At 36.5% G+C, this 25,058-nt stretch overlaps 1 long non-coding RNA gene across 1 annotated transcript in view; it reads right to left on the bottom strand.

Moving 5' to 3' along the window:
• LOC117661952 (uncharacterized) overlaps window positions 1–25,058 on the bottom strand; it is a 103,043-nt gene that overhangs the window by 55,325 nt on the left and 22,660 nt on the right. Inside the window, exon 2 of the long non-coding RNA XR_004590179.2 lies at window positions 18,593–18,726. This is a non-coding gene — a long non-coding RNA (uncharacterized LOC117661952). The remainder of the gene's footprint in view (window positions 1–18,592; window positions 18,727–25,058) is intronic.

The raw sequence follows: 25,058 nt of genomic DNA, 5'->3' as shown, positions 1-25,058 counted from the left end.
GGATGTAGTTCTCAGGGTTTATTCTTAAAGATTATGCATGATTTTAAAGTTTCCCACAGTAAGGATTCACTCTTCTCAAGAGAGAATAATTCAATATTGTTATTTAAAAAAAGAAACTTCCACAAACCCCATTTCTCCGAAATGTAAATTGATTTGAAAGATGAAGAATTAAAAAAAAGTATATTTAAGCATAACCTCCTAAGAAAAAATGATTTTACAAAATTAATGGAAGAAAAATACTACTATTTATGAAAGCTAGTTTAATTTTCAAGTTTTGACCTTTCAAAGGATATCAATCATTTGGACAACACTGAATATCCCATTATTTCTAGCAAATATAAGTAGAGATTATATTACTTTGCTTAAAATAAAATAAAAGTGGTTTAGTGCACCCTGTTATTAACACAGCTGCCTGCAATTTCTGCTGGTTCGAATCTCTCCAAGGCTCAGGGTTGACTCAGCCTTCCATCCTTTCTAAGGTAGGTGAAATGAGGACCCAGTTTGTGGGGGCAATAAGCTGACTTTGTATAAAAAAATATACAAAAGAATGAAGGCTATTGCTTAACGCATTGTAAGCCGCCCTGAGTCTCCGGAGAAGGGCGGCATATAAATTAAATTTTAAAAAAAATGTTATACCATGATAGCAGTGTTCCAATATCTGAGGAGTTGCCAGAAAGAAGTGGAGGCCAACCTATTTTCCAAAGTTCCAGAAAGCAAAACAAGAACCAATGGATGGAAACTAATCAAGGAGAGAAGCAACCTAGAACTAAGGAGAAATTTCCCAGTGGTGAGAACAATCAACCAGTGGAATGGCTTGTCTTTAGAAGTTGTGGATGCCCCATCACTGGAGGCTTTTAGGAAGAGTCTGCTTGAACAGAGGATTGGACTAGATGACCTCCAAGGTCCCTTCCAACTCTGTCATTTTATGTTTTTGAAGAGAGGAGAATATCAAACAGAATAGAACAAATATTTTATATTCCAAAACTAAAAATAAATAAATAAAAAGCACTGCAAACCTGTTTCACAAGACCATTAAATAAACATGTGCCTTATTAAAGATTAAAGATAAAGTCGATACTGTTTCTCAGGACAAAACTTAGCTATTTCTTTCATCATCCCTACTTTTTCTCAAATGGCAGACAAGTGAATATTTTAATTTGCCACTGGCCCCATTACTCAGGTAGCCAGGTTAGACCAACTTTAAAATTCAAAAGTGAAACTCAGATTTCTAGAACTCACCTTTGTATCAAATTGTCTCCCTTCCCCTCTGACATGCATGTAGGGTGTAGAGTCTTTAGGGAGTTGCTTTGTACATGAATCAGGGACTATCTCAATGTCTACTGCTCAGGAAATCTGACGAAGCAGATCTCTCCATAATGTAGGCACATTATAAGCACTCTCTGGATGAAGAGCAGAGAAATCAAGGCGGCATCTAGGCATATAGGATAGTGGAAATGTGTCTGGAACTGTCAGACATTCTCTCCCCCCCACCCAAATGGCTGCTCCTTTCGGTTGGGTGGGGGGGAGGGAACAAGGCAAAAACTTGCCTATCTGTATCTCCCTCGCTCATAAGTTAACAGCCCCTTCTTGTTAGTAGTTCCATTGCACTGCATTCAAACTCCATGTTCACGACAGTTGAATATGGATAAATGCATTTTTTTTGAACCTGAATTTCACATTCCAGAATAGGACTTGAAATAATTAAAGATGGTTCAATAACAGGAGACTTTACTGTTTAAAAAAACAGTAGGAAAAAAAGAAGAAGGAATAGGTTCCTCATTATAGCCACAAGGCAGGAATAGTTTTAAATTATTTCAACCAGATTTTTATATTTAACAGTTAATCCATAGCTAACCAGAGAGATCAATCCATGCTGCCTGCTGCTTTATCACTCCATTTTTTTTCCAAATGTAGACTTTGGAAATGTAGACTTTGGAAATGTAGACTTTGGAAAGTAATGTAGACTACATTATTACATTTCTATATTTCTTTTTCTAAAGGAAACCTTTAAAACAGCTAAATAAATTAAAAATAAAAAGTTCTGCAGAAATTTTCTGGAGCATTTCTCATTTTAGAAAGGTAATCTAACTTATTTATAAAATCAAAACTCTCAAAGAATCCATAATTATGCTTAGACATCCTCAATTTTTTAATCCTAGATGGCTCATGTGTAAAAAAAATTTTGAAACAAGTTTTATTGGTTTTTTTCTTTTAACACATATTTTATGAACATAGTGTTGACCAAATCATATCTTATATAATTTATCATATCCAAATACACTTTACATAATTTCAATTTCTGCCAAAGTATTCTTTTTCCCTACTTTTTTATCTTGTCTTAATACTTCTATACTTATTATATAAACAGTATCACCATCCGCTCTCAAATCCTAATTTCTTAACATTATTTCAGTTGGTTATCTTATTTTATCCATTGTTAATCATATATATTCTCTTTTAACTTTCATATTAGTTCATTCTTCATCCTAATAAGTTTGAGTATACTCGGGGTTGCCCTTCTACCATTCTATCTCTCTTGTTTTACAACAATCCTTTTTCTTCTTTGTAAAATTGAGAGAATAACAGGGGTGTCAAACTGGCAGCCTGGGGACCGGATCCGTCATGCACAGGCCATGCCCTTCCCAGTTCTGCAAAGGCAAAAAACATCGTGGTATATCATCATACATCACATGACGTGATCAGGTTTGACACCCATGATTTATAAGAATAGGACACTTTGGTGAGTGCCAAAGGATCATACAGGTATACTGGCTATCAGAGGTACCAGCCTAACACACAATGCAGCTCCACCTCATTGTAAATTTACATCCTCTCTACCACTTAGTAAGATGATACAAATAGCCATTTCTTTTCAAAAAGGTGGACAAAGCAAGCAGAGGATACCTTTTGGAATTCCAGTTAATCCACTAATAGCAGCTCTGCCTTGAGTCAAGTTACCAGGAGGGAAGGTAGCTTAAGACTGGTGGAGTCAACAACATCTGAAGCCACTGCCCAGATGCTTCATCCATAAGGATACATTTGGGGAAATTGATTGGATTCTTTTTTTTTCTGAAGCCCCCTCCCCCCCCCAACCTGATCCAGTTCATTTTCCAAATCAGCTTCTTCCCTGGAACCAAATTTGCTCCTATTCTGTTTTTGGAAAGTTATCCTGCTCTTGGGCAGATAAACTCCTGAGCCCTTTTACATAACTCCTTTCCAACATTCCATTGGGGTGAAAACAATAAGAAAACAGACTCATTGCAGAAGGTTTTAAGACTATACATTATCCATGTGCATAATATATAAGGTTATTGTGAAGTGACAAAGGCTTCTATTCTCTATAGAAAATTGCTCAAGTTCAACAAAGAATGTAGTTGCTTGGATTAAACAAAGAATAAGGTGTAGCAACTGGGTTGAAATAAACCATGTTTTGGGGAAAATAGGAATTTATATTGGAAAATACCTAAAAACATATCAGATGCAACCCAGTGAAGTTTGTGTATTCAATGCCTGTAGATTGTGAATGAATATCCTGTTTCCCCCCAAATAAGCCATCCCCTGATAATAAACCCAATCGGGCTTTTGAGCACATGACAATAAGGCCAAACGCTTATTTCAGGGTTCAAAAAAAATATATAATACAGGGTCTTATTTTGGGGGAAACACGGTATATACATTAGGAATTGATAGAATGGAATGTTGGATTGGAATATCCTGAAAAAAGGCAAACATTGAATAATAAGAGCACCAAAGAGGAATGCTTGAATTCTGCAAATACTTTGTTGCATGTCTCATTCTTTCATTTTGCTTATTCAAAGTATATTATAACTTCCTAATCCAGCAACTATAGTTGTTATATTTCACAGCTAAAACTATCAAAATATTTGTAGATAAGGAGGATCCATTTTATAAAAGAACATATGCTTCATGTAAAATACTCAACTATCCCTTTCTCCAAGAAGTTTTTCATGTATTAAATTATACACAAAAACATACATATAAGATATTTATCGAGCTATTCCATTTTCAGATAAGGAATATTAAGAGCAAAGAATAGGAGCAAGTAATAGTAAGCAAAGATAATTAAAGGCATGAAATAAGAAAAAGAAAAATAACCACATGAAATTTATGCCAATGTTGACCATATTTCACCATTCTGTCTCTTCATGCTATTTTAGTTTATGTACCGTGTATACTACAATTTCTCCTCTAAACATCTCACCTCACAAACTCTGTCTTTCCCTTCTTTTTGAATTCATTCTCATTCATTGTGCATGATCAAAGCACTTCAATATAATTACTTTGTTGTGGTTGTTTACTTTTGTACACATCCCGCAATCATTCAGCATCTATCTATTAATTCCAAACCTGTGCCTCCTTGATTTTATATATATATATGTACCCCATTCAGTTTGCTGTTATATTTTTCCTGATGTACTCTACTTCTATTCAATAAAGAAGCATATTTTTGCTTCTTTCAAAATTTCATTCCTTGTAACAAAACACATAGGGCGGTATACAAATTTAAATAAAATAAATAAATAGTGTCCACCAACAGTAAAACCTATTATTATTATTATTATTATTATTATTATTATTATTATTATTAAAAAATTTTATACCGCCCCTCTCCCGAAGGACTCAGGGCGGTGAACAGCTAGGATTAAAAAACATACAATATAAACTTTAAAATACTTTAAAACATAATTAAATCTATATTGGCTTCGCCCAATTTAAAATACCTTACCCACAAAATTAACCAATTAAAAATTTTAAGCCAGCCCGGCTTGCTGAAATAAAAAAGACTTTAGAGCCCGGCGAAAGGTCCGGAGGTCCGGGATCAGTCGTATCCCTGGGGGTAGGTCATTCTAGAGGGTGGGTGTCCCCACAGAGAAGGCTCTTCCCCTGGGGGTCACCAGCCGACATTGCCTGACCGACGGCACCCTGAGGAGACCCTCTCTGTGGGAGCGTATTGGCTGGTGGGAGGTTATCGGTGGCAGAAGGTGGTCTCGTAAATAACCGGGCCCTAAGCCATGGAGCGCCTTGAAAATGAGAACCAATACCTTGAAGCGCATTTAATGGATATTTTGGGACAATGAGCACCCATTATGGTAGAATGCCTCATAAATATGGAAACACATTACTAAGGAAGCTGTCAGTTATGTTATCATATCATTATGGAATATTTCTTAGAGACATTTTAAATTTAAGACAAAATGAATGCAAATTTAACTAACTCATCCAGATTACTTGAGAATCCTTTATTTTTAAGGGGATGATTGAGTATAGAACTGATAAATTACATCTAAAGATTCCCAAATTGGGGTCAGCTAAAACAGTAAGTTTTCTTACAATATTTGCAAATCTCAAAATTTCCCATTTACCTTTAATAAACCTTTTAAAAAGATTCATCTAATTGTTTTGTTTTTCATCATTTGTGTACAATTGTCAATCCTATCTTACATCATTTACAATATCTTGATCTTTCATACTTTGTATTGCATCATACATCAGTAGCTGAAAATCATTTAGATTCTCAGCTGACAACATAGTATTTACCTGCATACAAAAGAACATGAATATTCATGACACCAACCACCTCCCTTATGGGTTTCCCAGGCACAAAACTTTCATTCATTCATTTCATTTAACTCATGCTCTACTATTTATTTCATTTACAATATAAGTTATAGTTTTCCATATGCCACAATCACCAGATGGGCCCATAGATACTAATTTCTATTGAATGACACTTTTTAATAAGACAGAGAAAGATATAGACTAGATTTCCAACTTAATCATATTTGTACTTCCTGCACCGTTCCCTATTCAATATGGGTACCATTTGATCAAATATGTCTCAAGTGCAAACAAAGCTCAGTTCACCAAGCATGCCCTCATTACTCTACAAAAGCTAGAATATCTAATCTAGACACTATCTTGCAAGTCAACATGCTGTTAACTGATCTCACCAAGTCGGATGTGTATGAAGTATAATGACACACATAGGTTATAACATCCACATAAATAGATTTCTCAAGCATCCATTGAATTAGACACAGCAGAATTCCACAAAACTAATTTTTTTTTAAATAACAAGACAATTTTGAGACATTTTTCTTTAGGAATCTTTAAAAATAAAGGTTTTTTCCCCCCAGGAGGCAAGGGTGAATAATGAGATTTTCAGTATCACAATTTTTATGCTTTTTTTCTCTCTCCTGAGATCAGCCAGGAAAATAAGAATCAAATGCAGCTAATACAGAAATCAGAATTTGTCTCTTTATTTTGGCTCACACAAGTGCCCTAAACCACCTTGGTAGTTCTTTTAGGAAAGTAAAAGCTAATCAAAAATGCCATAAAACACAACATCAAAAGTTACTCAACAGAAAAGTTTTCCTATGCAGATGTAATAATTTTGGAGAAAGAGTTATTCTCTCCCTAGTAGAATTAAACAGATATAATCCAGATTTTTGGAAGATATTTTCCATCATGCAAACAGACCAGATTGTCCTAACTGAAGAATTTACTCATGCCATGAGAAACAGCAAGGATAAACTCATCAGCATTTTCAGAGCTTTCATAGCAACATCTACATCACCTTTTAAAAGCCAGATACAAATCATTGTAGCAAGCAGACTTCTCTACTTTAAAAAGATTTAGTTTGGAGTTTCAAATCTTAAAAATATCAGAGGGTTCCTCCTAAAACAACATAGTTTTTAGGGTGCAGCACTTTCACAGAAAGTCTTTTGCTTCTAAAGTATGAAGAAGCCAAGAGAATACTGATGGAAATTATTCTAGACATGGACAGACAACAATCTCAGTCACGTCTCCCCATCAACATTTTCCTAAGCAGTCAAAGTCCCTTGATCATACTGCAAGATACTCAAAACTTCATCCCAGTTTCCAAACTCTACAGTACCTTGATTTAATACTTTGGTCCTCGGCTTATGACCAAAATTGAGCCTGGAATATGGATCATAAGTTGTTGCAGTCATTTTGTGCAGGACAAAATCAATATGGCAGATTGTCCTTTTGGCAGCCAAAAGTCCATGTCAAAAGCCAAGCAAGAGTTTAGCATGGGGTGTCTATAACCAGGCTGGCTTCAAATGCCCCATCCTATAAGTGCCCCATGCCAAAATCCCACCTAGCTTTTGGCACAGACTTTTTCAGCCAGCATCCTTGACAGCAGAAGAGCTGCTTCATGGAAGGACAACAATCCAACAATTTGATTAGAACAAAATAGTTAAAATCAGAAATACTGGGGTTGAATATGAGTTCAACCTAATAACAAAATAAGACAAAATATTATTCCACTAATGTGATCACTCTTAAGACTAAAATAACTATTGATGTTAATACTGATACTATAACTTTGAAATTCATATTAAATCTATATTCTTGGCTATAAAGTAGTGATTAGATCTAAAGTATGTGAGATGAAAAGGAAGACTGTAATCTAAAATTTCCATATTTATTAAGAAAAAAGAGCAATCACCACTTGTCTGATTTCACTGTTAGGAGTTGTCTGTAAATTACATTAGTAAAGCTTGAATATTTTATCAAATAAGGGAAAATAAAACAGACTCCAATGTCCCTATAACCAGCAATACAATACAATATGGACAGTCTATTCTATATCAGTTGTATCAATTGAACATAATCGAAGCTGAGAATAAAGTATTAAATCAAGGTATTGTAAAGGTTCTCAACAGTTTGGAAATTGTGATCAAGTCTTAAGTATCTTATAAGTTTTAAGTATCAGAGGAGAATGTCTGCTTAGGAAAATATTGAGTTGTAGGCAGGACTGAGAAAGTTGATTGTTCATGTCCATAACACTTTGCATCAGTATTCTCTTGGCTTCTTCATACTTAAGAAACAGAAGGGTTTTCCAAGAGTAACCGTAACAAAGCAATTTTTCTTTATGACATCTCTTCTACCAAGCATTATGATTGTCTATTATATTTATTAAAAAGTCCAGGTGGCACAACGTTTAACAGTATTGCAGACAAACTCTGCCCATAGTCTGGAGTTCGATCCTGATGGGCTCAAGGTTAACTCAGCCTTCCATCGGTCAATAAACAAGGACCCATATTGTTGGGGGCAATATGCTGACTCTGTAAACCACAGAGTGCTCCAGAGTGCCGTAAAGCACTATGGAGTGGTATATAAGTCTATCTGCTATTGCTATTACTCTCAGAGGGAGAAATCCTGTGGACAGGAAATTCAATGTTAGCAGCCAATATTCAAAGAAAAGTAACCAGACTTTAATCCTAATTTTACTGTGTCGTCCCACCACAGAGGACAACATTGACGACACTGTTTGGTACTTGATACATACTTCTCAAAAGTTTAAATCACACAGTTTCTATCTTGGAATAGTTGCTGAGATAGGCACCATGCTGAAGTTCAGAACATGTTTAAATGGTAAATAGTTTTAAAGCTTTGGGAATAAATAAATCATCTCTGGTTTGGTAAAAGATGCCAATGCCAAAGCTGATTTCTGAGCATTCTAAATCTATAATTTGAGTATGTGATTCTCCTGGGCCTGAAAAAATAATTCCAAGGTATTTAAACATCTTGAGTTGCTCAATTTTGTGGTCATTTAATTGCCATGTACAGATTCTTTGATGCTTAGCAAAGACCTTTATTACTGACCTTTTTATAGTTTAGCATTATATCTGAATCCTTTCAGTAAACAGCAAGAGATCTTACAGCATGTTTTAAGCCAATTGGTGCCTGCGATAGGAAAAATGCATCCTCAGCATATAAGAGTATTAGGATGGCCTCTAAGCTAATTTCAGAGTAAAGACATTGGGACTGTTCTTGAGGGGCAACCAAAGAGTTATATAGAAGTGAAACAATGACGGGGTTAGCCCCAGCCTAAATCCCCTCACAGAAGGAAATGCTTTCAGTAAGATAGTATTTTTAGGAGAAATCGAAGTTTTAAGTAGATTTAATGTAGCTTATATAAGCAACAATAGTAAACAGCTGCCTGCTGCAGAGTTAATGAGATTATCCCATAATCAAAACTCTGGATACTGAATCAAAAGCAAAACCAAAAGTCAAAGAAAGTGGGAGGGAGGGTCTTGCTTTGCTCTCAAATGCTACAAATCAAAAGAACTCAGTCCAAATGAAAGAACTCAGCATATACACAACACCTGCCCGAAAGTCTCTAAAGCAAACACATCTGCTGGCTACACTGCAGCTGCAGAAGGCAGTTATATGATCACGGAAAAGGAGGAATTGCAAACAGTTGTTTATGAGTGCTCCTTCATACTCTGAAACTCCTTTTTCCTTTGAATGCAAAACACTGCCCAATATTAATCTATAGGGCTCATGTTGCGCTGCCTTCTAAGAAACAACAATAATGATCTATGATACTTCTAACACGGGGGTCTCCAAACTTGGCAACTTTAAGACATGGGGACTTCAACACCCAGAATTCCTCAGCCAGTTTTGCTGGCTGAGAAATTCTGGGAGTTGAAGTCCACAAGTCTTAAAGTTGCCAAGTTTGGAGACCCCTGTAAATCTTACAGTTTGCAGAAGCACAAATAAGGCTAAATTTTTAGAAAGAAGTTGAAGATAAAAATTAGAAACTATAACTGTGAAAGACGGTCTAGGAGCCTTTCTGCATATGCAGTGTTTTAGTACAGAAGAACCTTTATAGAACACAAGGAAGAATTCCTCATACGTTTAGTCCTGAACTTACAACCACAATTGAGCCCAAAATTTATGTTGTTAAGCGAGAAATTTGTTAAGTGAGTTTTGCCCCATTTTATGGCTTTTCTCACCATCCTTGTTAAGTGCAGTTTTTAAATTAACAATATGGTTGTTAAGTGAATCTGGTTTCCCCGTTGACTTTGCTTGTCAGAAGGTCGCAAAAGGGGATGACATCACTTGGGTACTGCAATTATCATATATGTGAATTAGTTGTCAAGCATCCCAATGTAAATCACATGACCATGGGGGTACCGGGACAGTTATAAGTGTGATAAATTGTCATAGGTCACTTTTTTTAGTGCCATTGTAACTTTGAACGGTCACTAAATGAGCTGTTGTAAGTCGAGGAGTACCTGTACTGTCTTATCTTGTATTCTTGTATAAAATGGGTTCCTCCTTCAGTATTGGTGTGATAGCCACCTTGCCATGCACATCGTTCACAGAGGAATGGGCATCATTGGCCAAATGGATTCTCCGGTTTCTTCCTTTCTCCAATCATCCAGGAAGATTGAAAGTTTAGAGGCATAGGCAGGAGAAGAGTAGAAATTACAAGCACATCATTAGATGCAGAGTCAGGCAACTCCCCATACTCTCTTAATGTTTTCAGCCCTGCTGAACATTTTATCTTCCCTTTTAACACCTCATGCAGGCAGTCTAATTCAGGGACAGGGTTGTGTGGCAAAATGCTGTCAGGACATAAAATATTTCAAACTGCATCTTAAAAGGACAGAAGTTAATTGAAACACCTGGCATTCAATTTTGCACCAATTCCATTTGACCAGGCGAAGTTGGTTAGTCTTTTCCATTTAACTACCACAGATGGGTTTTACTGTGCTCGCTAGCTGTACGTCCATTTGTCTTCTGCTTTTCACTGGTACATTTTTCAGTAATATGATTTAGAAAGATAGATTTGTTTTGTTTGCAACATGTTCTGTCCTTCCCGAGATAAAAGGTTCCAAAGAAAATTATTACTTGTTGTGATCAATCTTTTAAAATACTGGAACATTTCCAGGATGCATTTTATCTTAGATTTGTCAGTAACATCATATAACTGTGTTGTTTTTTTGGTTTCAGCGCATTAAGAACCGCTGTAAACCATTGTGCTAAAAACTGAATTAATTCCACTTGGGTTTTGCTCTCCGAAATCTAGCAGGAAATTGAAAAACACAAACGGACAGATGTTTTTAAAGGTGAGCATTCTCTGTAGTTTGCCGTCTGCAAGCAAACTTCTTTATCAGCCAGCAGTAGAAATGCTCCCCACTTGTCTGCCATTTGACCAGCTGGGTGCTTGATCTAAGTCAAAGACTAACTAACTTTAATGTGCAGATTTCTTCAGTGGCTCTGCAGGCATTTCCCACCGGCATGTTTTCACACAGAGAGACTTTTATTGTATTGCTACCCTTCATTATTCACAGCATATGCAGTCATGTAGAGAATAAAGATGGTGGAGCTTATTCTTCATTGGCAACATGCTGCTCTGCCTTCACTGTTGACTGCCTGTTTAGAGTTTGCACATCCCCAAGAAGTGGTGTTTAATGTTCTCTTTTTCCTGTCTCTCCATCTATCATCTCTATTGTAATTATTGTTTATTATTTTTATCAATTTTACTTGAGGATTTCCCCCAAGCAATTTGGATCAATGTATGAACCTGTTGGATTCACAATTGATTTTCCCCCCATGTCTCTGACACAGGCTTACAATGGAAACTTAAGGAAGCTACTTTACATCTTTGTTGGAATTGTTGGGTGTTTTGGTTTCTCTGGGCATTTTCTATTATGCAAAAGCTTTGAAAAGATAATTAATATAAAAGCAATGTTTTTGTTTTCTGCAAGAATATAAATATCAGTAGGAACAGGCAGGGATTTTTTTAAAAAAGGATAGAAATGGGACAAATGACTTTGGAGGATGTAGGGAATGACCTTGAAGGGAAGGAGGAAGAGGCACTATCAAGGCAAAGGGCAAATGAGCATGGAGTGAGCCCGAGCCAAAAAATAATTTGAAAAAATGTCTCAGATAAGCCACTCTGTAGTTCATGTGGTGAAAAAGAGAGGAAGAGGAACGCACAAGCAGACTTACAAGATCCCGTTAGTACAGCTGTTACAGTAAAAGCATCCAGACCTATATGGCATTGCCTTCTTAATCTGGTCTATTTTGTAGGATCGACTCCTACATGGATGGACCTGACTCCAACCAACTTATGAGTATTATATATTATGTTACCAGTGCAGGCCACAATCTACCCAAACAGGATTTGAGAGCAACATATCTTCCGGAGGCATAATTTGGATTAAATTGTTAATGAAATAGCTCAAGTTAAACATGGAAAAATTGCCTGAATGTCACCCTCAGGAAAACAGCTGTTCATTTATTCTGTTGCTGCTTCTTTGTTCCAGGGCAGATCTGCTCCCCTTTCCCTACCAAAGTTTGCAATATGTGTTTGCCTCTCCACAACATATGGCAAGAGAGGAAAGTGAACTCAAACATTTTAATTTTCAGGACCTCAGTTCTATCTGCCATACTTCCTAACATCACTTTCCCCCATTACTGATCACAGTCCCATTACTATGGTTTATCTGTCTAGTACCTAGTTATCTCCTTTTTGAGCAAAAAATAAATAAAATAAAATAAAAATTGTGGGCCATTAGCATCAAACAATCCAAATACAATAACGGGTATTGATTACTGACACCCAATCACCGGTTCTGCATTCCAAAACTGTTCATATCTTTTCTAAAACCAATTTAGCCAGTTAACCTTCTACTAGTAATGCATCTGTCCCTCCCAAAGCCCTCAAAACTGACTACAGTGATCACTAGAGAGAGAGAGGGGCAGGGTGTATATATATTGTAACTAATAATGTGGGATTCAAATCTACACATTACTAACTTAATATTTGCTATCTCTCTGGTGCAACTATAAATACAATTTTCTTATGACACATCTTGTCTCTTTGATCAGGGTGAACACTATTAGTCAGGGATTTTTCTGTTTAGAATTGGAAATTTGTCCAAAGACTAGAATTTTAGATTAGGGTTGAAATGTGCAAGAGGACAGGAATAAAAAGGAGAAGTATAAAAAGAAAAGATGAAGGATGTTGTCACTTCACAACAGCTTTTAATAAAATGTATTTTCATGATTTTGAATTAAATGAGAATAATATATTTTAAAAGGTACTGAACTACAAAAAAATGAACTATAAAAATACAATAGTGTATTTAAGGGAATATATGTAACAATACACATTTATATTCAAATGTATTATGTTGCAATTATCAATATTAATATTGGAGCTGCTGAACTGTTGTAGAAATAACACTCAAAATGTGGTTTTTTTCAATACTTTTTCTTAAACACTATTAGCTTAACATGCATTCTCAATATCTAGAAAGTATAATCTGTTACCCCAATCCAGTGTTATCATATAATTTGTTCCCAAAGCTTATATTGCAGGTTTGTGGATGAACTCACAGACTAGTTGATCCATCCACTCACCATGTGATCAAAATAAAAACTATAATAGTTATTATACTGTGATCACAATAGGCAAAACATGCTATGATCACGATAGACTAATTGTGCGGTAAGAAGCTTATTATTTATTTCATTTATCTGACATACATACCTGCCTTTTGATTCTTATGGATATTCAAAAGAAAAGTAGAAGCTAAATGGGTTCAAAAAGAATTAATTCAAAAGCAGTGAACAAGAATAATCTTGATGAAAGTGATGTATCTTTACAGTTTTTCTAATGGCTGAAAAATGAGGCCAAACATAACTCAGAATAACAGAGTTGGAAGGGAACGTGGAGGTCTTCTAGTCCAACCCCTTCTCAGGCAGGAAACCCTATATCATTTCAAATAAGTGGTTGCATAGTTTCTTTTTAAAAGCTTCCAATGTTGGAGCAACCACAACCTCTGCCAGCAAGCCGTTTAACTGGTTATTTGTTCTCACTGTTAGGAAATTTCTCCTCTCCTTGATCAGTTTCTATCTACTGTTGCTTGGGCAGGACGGAAACAAGCAAGCAATAAACTTGGGACCACAAAAAAAATTAGATATCATTCCCAAATATTATCTTGAAACAAATGCAGTTATAGGATGTTTATTTCATATCCAGTTGTAAGAAGACATTAAATGTACAGAAATATTTGCTATGTACTATTCCCTTGGTATTTTAGCATTTTCTTTTATTTCAGACTCCAAATCTCTTCAGAAGGAAGCTAAAACAAAGAATGTACTCATGTGCTTTTATACTAGGCAAAATTCCTTGTTATTAAAATGGTAATTTTTATAGCCCTGATGCATTGTTTTATTTATTAAAGGATAGTCTTTCTTTTGCTATCTATTTTATTGTGCTCCTAAATAAATGTTAAAGTTGCCTGAATGGCTATTTATTTTATTTATTGCTTTTAATATTTATAATTGCCTTTCACTTAAAAGTATCTGAGGCTACCTTTTCCTATAAATCTCTCTACATCTCTTGAAGTCTCTACAAAATTGTGCTTTAGAAACTTGCATTCAAAGAGAATGCATCACAATCCTCATTTCTAGGGGGAAAAAAGTGCCAAATAAGGCCAACTCCCCCTCATTTCATATTGTTCACCAGATTGTTTTATTGGCAGGATTTAAAACAGTTTATTTCGTTTCATTTATTAAATGAATTTTACTGAAAATTTAATGGATTTTTGAAAGGATCTTAGATAGCTATATTGAAAATGTAAAACCAACTTATTTTGCTAGGTTTTTCTGATATGGCCAACATCTGTTATATGTCTTGATTAACCCAAAGGTGTTTTTTTCAAGAGGCAACTGGACTTCCTTGTTTTTCTTTGAAGATGTTTCACTTCTCATCCAGGAACCTTCTTCAGCTCTGACTGGAAGCTTCTTGGATGAGAAGCAAAACATCTTCAATGAAAAACAAGGAAGTCCAGTTGCCTCTTGTAAAAAGCACCTTTGGGACAATCATGACCTAGTTGTTTGAGAATCTCCATAGACATGTCTTGATTAACTTCAGGCTACTCTAGCATAGTCTGTATGGAGTTATCACGGAAAGTTGTCAGAAATTTAAATTGTTCTCCATCCATGATATTATGACTTTTTATTTTACTGTAAAGCTGGGGAAAAAAATCTTATTTCATCTCAACAATTACTGTATTTTTCAGAGTATAAGATGTTCTGGAGTATAAGACGCACCTTATTTTGGGGGAAGGAAAATAAGAAAAAAAGATTCTGCTTGAGAGGCTCTCCATTTGAGAGGCTGCGTTTGCAGCCTCCAAAAGCTCCAAAAGCTCAGTTTGCAAAGGAGCTTCTCTTTGCAAAGGCAGCTTCTCAAACGGACCTGTTTGGGAGGCTCCAAAAGCTCCAAAAGGGTGGGGCTGGCGGGTGGGAAGGTATAAGTGTATAAGATTCAGTGTATAAGATGCACCCAAATTTTCACCCTCTTTGCGGGGGGGGAATGCATCTTATACTCTGAAAAATACGGCTTAAGCTGAACTGATAAAGGATGAATGGCCAAAATAACCCATTAAGTTCTTACAGCTGAAGCTAGACTTGAATCTTAGCTAGTGCACAAAACTGGTTTTCACCATGTAATGTTGAATTATGTTCCTGGGGATGGTTTTAATCAGAAATTGTTCACCTTTAGCATGAGGACCACTTGCAGCCTTCAGAATACCAAGTGAACAGGGCTAAAATTAGGATATTATATTTGTGGGGAAGGGAAAGGTCAAAAAGGATCCCTCAAACTTTGCAAAGGCTCCTCTTTGAATCCCTCCCCACATAGGCCATCTAGAGAGGCTAAAAGGGACAAAATCAAATACGTTAATTTTCCATAAAGGTTAAATCACAACTTCTCCTTGCAACTACTACACCTCTTAAGTAAAATACAGGGCAGAGTGTATCTCCAAAGTGGGAGAAAATACTACTTTCTTCTGATTTTAACCTTAAAAGCTTTAAAATGTTAAGAGACTGCCTGTGTCAGAAGCATCCCCTCTTATTTCATTGATAAGTTAAAAATGTGATTAGTAAAGTATGTGTCCAAAAGGGTTCAAAAATTGCTAAAGACTAAACTGAATGGTGGGAATCATTCAGTCGAAGCCATCAATAGCAGAAAATAGTAGAATAGAAGACAAAGAATTGGACATTACAAAATATCAAGATTTGAAAATCTAAACTGCCTACACCAAAAAAATGCATTAGAAAATCTGTGCATTGACAATATTTCCATCTGTCAGTTGCAAAAAAAGAAACTGCTTGGATCTCCATTATGACATCTTAGGTTGTTGGGAAGAACTCAATGCATATAAGGCAGCTATGAATTCACATTGCTGTTAACAGATAATGATAATAAAGGACTCCCACAGATGAAACAAATTGTGGAGGAAGGAAAAAATGGCTTCAATGACTACATTAAGAAAAACCAAGAACCTTCCTGAAGGAAGTCAATCAAAGAAAGCTCTTGAAAACAAGAAAGGGAAGGCTGAATATAAAGAAGAAACCATTGAGAACTGATTTGTTAATTGGAAGAACAAGCCAATGCATAGTCAATACTTGAAGGATAGTGAAGGAAAAGCTGATCAAAAAAACTGCATAGAGTTGTTTAAGATCGAGAGTATTTTTTTTAAAAAAAAACCGTAATTGAAAGCTTTATTTTCAACATGTTGAACTAATTCAACATGTAACAAACAACAGCTAATGTCACATTTGTAGTGAAATGGATGAAACAATTGATCAGTTTAGATCAATATGATCAGTGGTTGCTGCAAAATTTCACAAATTGATTAGAAATAGTGTCATAGCCAAATTTCCAGAATTATTAATCAGAAAGTCTATAGAGATTCTCAGCCATCCAAGTCACGATTGTCCCAAAGGTGCTTTTTTTCAAGAGGAAACTGGACTTTCTGTTTTTTCTTTGAAGACGTTTCATTTCTCATCAAAGGGGAGGCTTTCTCTGTGTTAGGGTGAGAAGGGATTAACCCCTGTGGTTGTTGTCAGACACAAATCACCAGGAACATTCATTGAGGTCAAAGCACAGAGAAGTTTATCATTGCTACATGTCTCAAAGGTCCTTTTTCAAGAGGCAACCGGACTTTCTGGTTTTTCTTTGAAGACGTTTCACTTCTCATCCAAGAAGCTTCTTCAGCTTCTTGGATGTGAAGCAAAACGTCTTCAAAGAAAAACCAGAAAGTCCAGTTGCCTCTTGCAAAAAAAAAAGCATCTTTGGCATATTAATCAGAAACTTTGTCAGAGGTTTCGATTTGAAGGTAGTAAAAACTCCTGAGGCCATCATATTGACAAGATTTTAGAAAATGGTGAGGTTAAGATATTATGAGATTTTAAAATCACACAAACAGGCATCTTGTTCATAATGGTTATTGAAAAAAATCTGGCTTCATTGATGTTACTATGCTAGGTGATGGTAGGATTGAAGAAAAAGTGTTGGAAAAAAATAGCAGTAGCAATAGCACATAGACTTATATACCGCTTTTTACAGCCCTCTCTAAGCAGTTTACCGAGTCAGCTGATTGCCCCCAACAATCTGGGTCCTCATTTTACTGACCTCAGAAGGATGGAAGTCTGGGTCAACCTTGAGCCTGGTGATCTGGCAGCTGGCAGGCAGCCGAAGTATCCTGCAGTACTGCATTCTAACCACAGTGCCACCACAGCTCTTATAATTATAAATTATATCTTAAAATTATAAAATTCTGAAACTTGCAGGTCAAGGTTGAACATTTATGGAAAAATAAATCCATTGTTATACAAATCATGATTGGAGACCTTGAAGTGAGACCCAAAGAATTTCCTTGATATCTGGAACTACTGCATTTATCAGTCCTGAACACCCCCATTAAAAGAAAAATAGAATCAAGGCTTTTGGAACTGCCTATCTTCTTAGATGCTACCTTAATAATTCTTAAGTCTGTGGTTAGGATTTGAATTGTTAAGTTTTGTAAACTGTGAGTCTAATTGTAGATTAGCAATATATATATAATATGACATAGCACCACAAAGGAAGCAAAGTATCTGGCATGACATTGGAATATCATGTTCACTAGACTGATGAAAGCATCAATTTCTATGGATATGTCTGACTGGCTCCCCACTAGAGACTAATTTGGACCAACCCTGCTTAGCTTCATAAATCATCTAGCCCTTGTCTTGTGGTCTGCCAATTTTTCTCCTTCTTCAGTGATCAAATCTTAAAAAGCACTCCTATCAACTTGGACTATGATCATTCCTTTATTTCTTAAGCCTAAAATCAAGATTATATTAACCATATTTGAATAAAACAGCTGTTGGGTTTTTTTTCTATTTTCAAACATTATTGTGTACTGAAAAAGCTTATTTAAAAAAAAAAAAAGTATAACTATCTCCAATGTAATCACCCATTCCCAACACTTAAATATTCACAAGGGTTGAATATCAAAGGTGGCATTCAGCTATTCGGACTGGTTCACCCGAACCGGTAGGGGAAATCGCGGGTGGGCCTGTCCACCTGCCCCAGCTCTATGCCATCCTATTTAGGCACATTTTTTAGGCTGGGCGCATGCATGGAAGGTGCATGTACGAGCAAAGCGCATGCGAGGAAAGCTGATTGCATATGTGGAAGGCAGGCACACGCGCAAACCTGGCAAATGCGTACATGAAGCGAGCCGGCACCTGGGTGGCAAACCAATAGTAGCATTATGTGAAACCCACCCTTGTTGAATGCGTTCCTGGAGGAACACTGCAATAAATCTTCATGTGCACCCAGCGAGGAACACATTTGTGTTTTGTGCTTGTAGGCTCTCAGAAACAGATCTAAATATTCAATTTAGGATTGAATTAGCCTCTTGTAGTACAGGGAACTATTGATCAAAGAGGATATATTACTTACTGTTTGGTTCGGTATTTAGCATCCTATATGCAGTACAGCATTTTATTCTTTAAGGAACTGTGGATCATGAATTATTACATTCATTTGAAAGAAGACATTACTCCCAGGAGTAGCTTAGCAACTTCCACGGCTGACTGTTAAAAAAAATATATTTCAAAAGAATCAGTGGGTACATCAGACAGAACTAGAGCAAACTGGTTCCAATCTCTTGGCAAGTAGAATGAACATTAAAAAACAATAATAATAATGATTGGTCTTTTGGGGTTGTTTATTTTTTTCCCAGATTCAAGCACTGAAAAGCACAGAAAAGAAGAAGAAGAACAGAAAAACAATAATAATTGGTAGACCTGGGCATTTTAAATGATTTAAAAAAAAAAATGCTGCCTTGTGACTCAGGGCAATTTGATCAGAACTCTTGTGAAATCAACATGCTAAATTCACAATTTTTTTAAAAAGAAAAATCTTAATTTAAATATTTCACATTGTGAATGACTCCCAGGGTCAGGTAGTCCTCACCTACTGAATGTATTTGAGACGGGAAACTCCATCACTAAGTGACAAAGCCACAAAGTGCAATGACTGTGCTGACTTACAGCAGTAATGGCAGCAGTCCCCATTGCTGTCATTAGAAAAATCTTGTGCAGTCCACAGCATTCGCAATCACAGGATCACCATTTGCAACCTCCTGCCAGCTTCCTCATTGACTCTGCTTGTCAGAAGCTGGCAGTGAAGGTTACAATGGCAATCAGTGACCATGGGACACTGCAACATCATAATTTGAAGCCAGTCACTGAGAGCCCAATTTGCCATCACATACTAGGGGATGCTGTGACAGCCACAACTACAAGGACCTGTTGTAAGTCCGCCTCATTCAATACTGTTGTAACTTAGAATAGTCACCGAAAAAGTTTACCTTAAGTGAAGACTATGTAAGTGTAATATGCAAATTACACTGGCTTAAATATTTACTATCCAGTACAGCTGTTGAGGGGGCTTTTCCATTCCCTCAGCAGACAACCATTTCCTCAGCTTAAATAACTATAGGATCTGGTTGAAATAATAGAAGGTTTAGACAAATAAATTCATCAGACTTAGCATTATAGCATATGAACGCTGTAAATTATCAAATAATCTCTCAATTCAATAGCTAAAGTTCAAGTTCAAACACCCTGTTCTACAAATGCTTGTTCAGATGGAGGGATAGTCAAACTATGATCATTCTCAATGTAAATTCCTTGCCATGTGTTCAAAGGTGAAAACATCCAGTTACTGTGACACACTTGGTGAACAAAGCTCATATTTCTGTTCTTTACTTGATGACATTGGAAGGTATTTTAAACAAATTACTAGTTCTCCCTCTCTGTTTGAGTTTATGTGCATGTGTTACTGAACAGCGCTATCTTTAATAGTAATACCTCAGATTTTACAGGGAAATATAGTTTTAACTTCTATTGAATAAAACCCAGTTGTCCTAATTTAAATGTTCTTCTTTTTCATATTGTTTTTCTCAGGTTAGAACAAAAAGAAAATAACATTCAGTTGACACAAAAAGGACAATATACTTTCAGTGAGCACTGGATTTAAACAAAACAGCTAAACAGAGCTTATAAGGAGCTAAGAAAGAAATCTCAAAGAGACATGTTTAGAAGCTGTGCAGAAAGTAGATAAGCAAAGCAGGGATGGGTTCTACTTATCTTTACTACTGGTTTGCAATGGGGCCGCATGCACACATGCGCAGAAGCATTTTGATGACGTTGGGGTCGGTGGGCAGAACCTCCCACTGGTTTTACTACCAGTTCTATAAAACCAGTGTGAACCGGGGGCAACCCACCACTGAAGCAAAGATAATCTGTGGCACACACAATTTTGTTCCCAAAATATTGTTCAGGTCAGTGTTCCTTCAATCTGCTGCTGTTACTGACATTTAAATAAATATTTTTGGAATATGTGGGGACCTCCCTATTAAATGAACGCCCTCTCTATATTTCTTGCTAGATTTCTACTTAAAAAGTAGGAGATTCATGTTTTTCAAGACTTAAATTTATACCCTCAGGTAAATTCAAAATTAGTTATATGATTACCATTAGAAAAGCACTTCCCACTTCTTTACATAGCATACTGAAAGAGTGGGGGCTTAAAGGCTGAAATTTAATTGCATCTACAGTTTGCACCACTTGCTTCAGGGATGAATCAAGAGGAAGAGGCAGTATTTGACCTGTACCTCTTCTCTCTGTGAACACAGCAATATGTGCCTGGTTTTGAGGTCCATGTACTGCTGTGCATATAGCAGTGCACTTCCTTCCTGGGCATATAGATGGTGCTCCATCAATACTTCTCCATTCCATGTCATGGCTTGCAAATTAACTCTCAAATCGGTACACCTGTCATTGTGCAGGAGGGGGTGATAAAGTGAGTGGATTTGATGCTTGACAGTGAATGTGGGATGGATATAGTGAGCATTTTTATTTAATTTAAAACATTTACAAGCTACCCATCTTAATTCTCCATTCAATTGGCCCATTGCAAACCAGTTTTTTAAAAAATCATTTGTATCCCATCTTCATTATTTTTACAAATAATTCAAGTTAGGTAGTGAACATATCCAATATACTTTCTTCCTCCTATTTCTCCACAACAACAGCCCTGTGAGGTGAGTTGGACTGAAAGAAAATGACTGGCCCAAAGCCACCCAACTGGTTTTCATGAATAAGGCATGGTCTCCCGCTTTCTAGCCTGCTGCCTTAAATACTAGACCAAATTAGCTCTTGGACTCCTATGATATGGACCAATCAGAGATCAGCTTTCCAGGTTCAAATACAATCAGTCAGCTCAGTTCAGTTGCCTAGAAATACAGCACAGAGGAGCCACAACAGCTGGCAAAACATCAGAATAAAAGACAATTAGACTATGTCCATGCAGCCCCAAAACTCAACAATGTTCAGAAAGCAGAATCTGAGAAACAATGTCCCATTTTTGACAGTTCCAACAGAATTTGTCTGAAAAAAAATGAATATTTTGCTAGCTCCCAATTTCTCATTAAAATGTTCTTTTTATGGACTGTCTGTCAACTCTGAAGCCATCTTGTGCTGCCGCATAAGTTGCCACAAACTCTGAGAGGGGGAAGGGAGGAGGGAAATAGATATGCTTGCTAGTAGTCAAAACAAAAACTTTTCTTGTGGAAACCAAGGTCATCCCAACAGGTGGCAGTTGAGGGAAGTGACCAAGCACCCTGCCAGCTACTCACATGGGACAATGTGACCGGTGATATCTGGGAAGAGAAATATTTCCTCTTTTAAGTAGGGAAAAACCGCAGGAACTTTTAGAGTTGGTTTCACTAGCTGTGCCGATATGATGTATCCAATAAACATGTTCTTTGAAGAATCTACCTGCCTTGGAATTCTGATTTTAGTGGGTGCGTTACTTGGAACACTGACACTCTCCTCTCAGATCAACCCCATTCTCCTGTGATATTTTCTAGTGGCATCATTCCATGTATAAAATAGTAATAAAATAAAATGTACTAGTTATGATTTTGCAGGATTAACTAAGAGAACAAGTGGGCTGTTTAGTTAGTTCAATGCTATTCCTCAAAGAAGATTGTAATTATGGAGTTATGCTATGGGTTCATGGACCATCTGTTTCAAAGGATTTTACATCCTATTTCTGGAGGGGAGAACAGTTAGTAGTATTTAAGAAACAACTGGGGTTCAATTAGTCACTGTAACAGTATGAATGGTTCTTTAGATTGTCATAACCTGAGGAATAACCTAAGATGAACTATACCAATTATATTCACTGGAACAGTTCAGGTAGTCCTCGACTTACAATAGTTTATTTAGTGACTATTTAAATTACAACAGTGCTGAAAAAAATGACTTATGACATATTTCACACTTATGACTGTTACAGCATCCCCATGATCACACGGTCAAAATTTAGATGCTTGGCAACTGACTAGTATTTATTATGGTTGCAGTGTCCCTGGATTATGTGATCACCTTTTGCAACCTTCTGACAAGCAAATTCAATGGGGACTTAACTTGTGCTGCTAACTTAAGAAGAGCCATGGTGATTAGAGTGCAGTAGTGCAGGCTACTTCTGCTGACTGCTGGCTGCCTGCAATTTGCCAATTCAAATCTCACAAGGTTCAAGGTTGACTTAGCCTTCCATTCTTCTGAGGTGGGTAAAATGAAGACCCAAATGAAGACCGCTTAGAGAGGGCTGTAAAGTAGTATATAAGTCTAAGTGCCATTGATATTGCTATTAATAGCTGCATCTATTCATTTAACATCTGTGACAAGAAAGGTCATAAAATGGGGCAAAATTCACTTAACAACTGTCTCACATAGCAACAGAAATTTTGGGTTGAATTGTGATCCTAAATTGAGAATATCTGTACTAAACTGTGAAGGCCTCTACGACTCTCTAATTAGCAATAATAATTTCTAAATGTCTTTTGACTTGGCTCATTTTTTGACTTTTCTACTTTGTCTACTCCTTCTGAAGTTATTGTCTCAACGAATCTGCTTATACTGAATGCTGAACCTGGACTGAATATGTGACAACAAGATTAACTTGATGGATTTATTATAGCATATGAACTGCTGTTCTTGAGGCCAGGTCATTCAATTAAATTGGTGTCTCAGTTATCCAGAAGCTTCCCACAGAACATTATTAAGTTGGTTGTTTTGATAAGGAGAACAGTAAGATCAGTGAAGGTGATCGATAAAATGAGTGGGGAATTCCTAATTTGTCACTGTTCTACATCTTTTCTTCCCAAACTCTTTCAGTGTCAACAATACTCTCATATCTCAACATACTCTCAGTAATTCCAAATGGTCTATCCACTAATCCTTTTGCTCTGATCCATTGCTCGCCAGCCTATGTCTTCCCCAACCTGCTGCATTCTAATTATACTAGAGTAAAATTCACATCATCCCCACCGAGCACAGTCGTTCTGAGTTAGGAATGATGAGAATTGTAATTTAGCATAGTTTTTACTGAAAAGCCTTTGATCAAAATTAGTATCTTTGGCTACTCTGCAAACTGCAGCACAAACCACCCATATGGTAATATTTCCTTCACTGGACTATCCTTAGTATTTAAAAATAAAAGAAAATTACAATTAACAGGGAATCAAAAAGAAGCTAGAGGCACAAATTTGGAGCGGGGGGAATTCATATGCATCACATCTTTATGAAATACATATCAAAATCCACAGATAAATTAAATAAAAGGATAGCAGGAGGACATGGGGAATACACTGTAGCCTGCTAGATATGCTCATGTTACAGCCCTGCCCTGTGAACTGCACAGGTTTTTCTTCCAGGTGGGATTCAAAGTGTTAATTATGACTTATAAAGCCATATCTGGCATAGGACCTGGTTATTTGAAGCACTACTTATTTCCGTGGATGTCCACCCTGCCAGTTTGATCTAGTTTTAGCATGCTCTTAGTTTCTTTGATTATGCAGTGTCATATATTGGAGCCCAGGAAGCATGCTTTCTCTCTCATGATGCTTTTCTTCTGGAATGAAGTTCCTCAGAGAATGGGGTAGCTCCCACCATGATGGGATTAAAGACCTTGCTCTTCTTCCAGGCTTTGAGGCTAGAGTGGTTGGGTGTATGATCTGACTGTTGCTGATTGGATTTCTCTTCTTTGTGTGTGTGTGTGTGTGAGAGAGAGAGAGAGAGAGAGAGAGAAAGAGAGAGAGACGGGGGGGCGAGGGGGGAGGGAGGGAGGGAGTTGCTCAATTGATTATGGTTGGGCACATCTCAGAGAAGGAAAGGAAAAAAGGGAAGGGGGAAGAAAGAAAAGAAAGAAAGAAAGAAAGAAAGAAAGAAAGAAAGAAAGAAAGAAAGAAAGAAAGAAAGAAAGAAAGAAAGAGAACTTTACCCTTAGTCACAAGAGGTATAAACAATTTTAACAAGTTAGCACCTTATCTTAAAATACAACAAACTTTTCATCCCATATCTTATTGCTTATCTATAAATAAATCCTTAAAACTTTATCTTTTACTCCTGGTCAGCAAAAGTCCAATAGGGATTATATATAACAATATAGAAATAACAATATAAACAGTAAAACAATAAAATAACTACTTTAATCTTGATCAAATAAACCAACTTTACCTTCAAATAATATTCCATAGAGAACATAGAGAAAGAAAAAGAAAAAGAGAGAGCGAAAGAGAAAAAGAGAAAGGGAAAGAGAAAGAAAGAGAAAAAGAAAGAGAGAGAGAAAGAGAGAAAGGGAAAGGGAAAGAGAAAGAGAGAAAAAGAAAAAGAGAGAAAGGAGAGAGCGAGAGAAAGAAGGAAGGAAGGAAGGAAGGAAGGAAGGAAGGAAGGAAGGAAGGAAGGAAGGAAGGAAGGAGAGAGAGAGATCAAGATCTTGTAATTGGCCAAGCTGACCTATATTATTAAAAGTTTGAAATTCAAGATACCTGAAAGATATCAGATCGCCTATT

This window comes from Pantherophis guttatus, chromosome 2 (genome assembly GCF_059756535.1).
Source record: "Pantherophis guttatus breed Tessera chromosome 2, ASM5975653v1, whole genome shotgun sequence".
Classification (NCBI taxonomy): domain Eukaryota; kingdom Metazoa; phylum Chordata; class Lepidosauria; order Squamata; family Colubridae; genus Pantherophis; species Pantherophis guttatus.
This window is presented reverse-complemented; position numbering and strand designations above follow the sequence as displayed.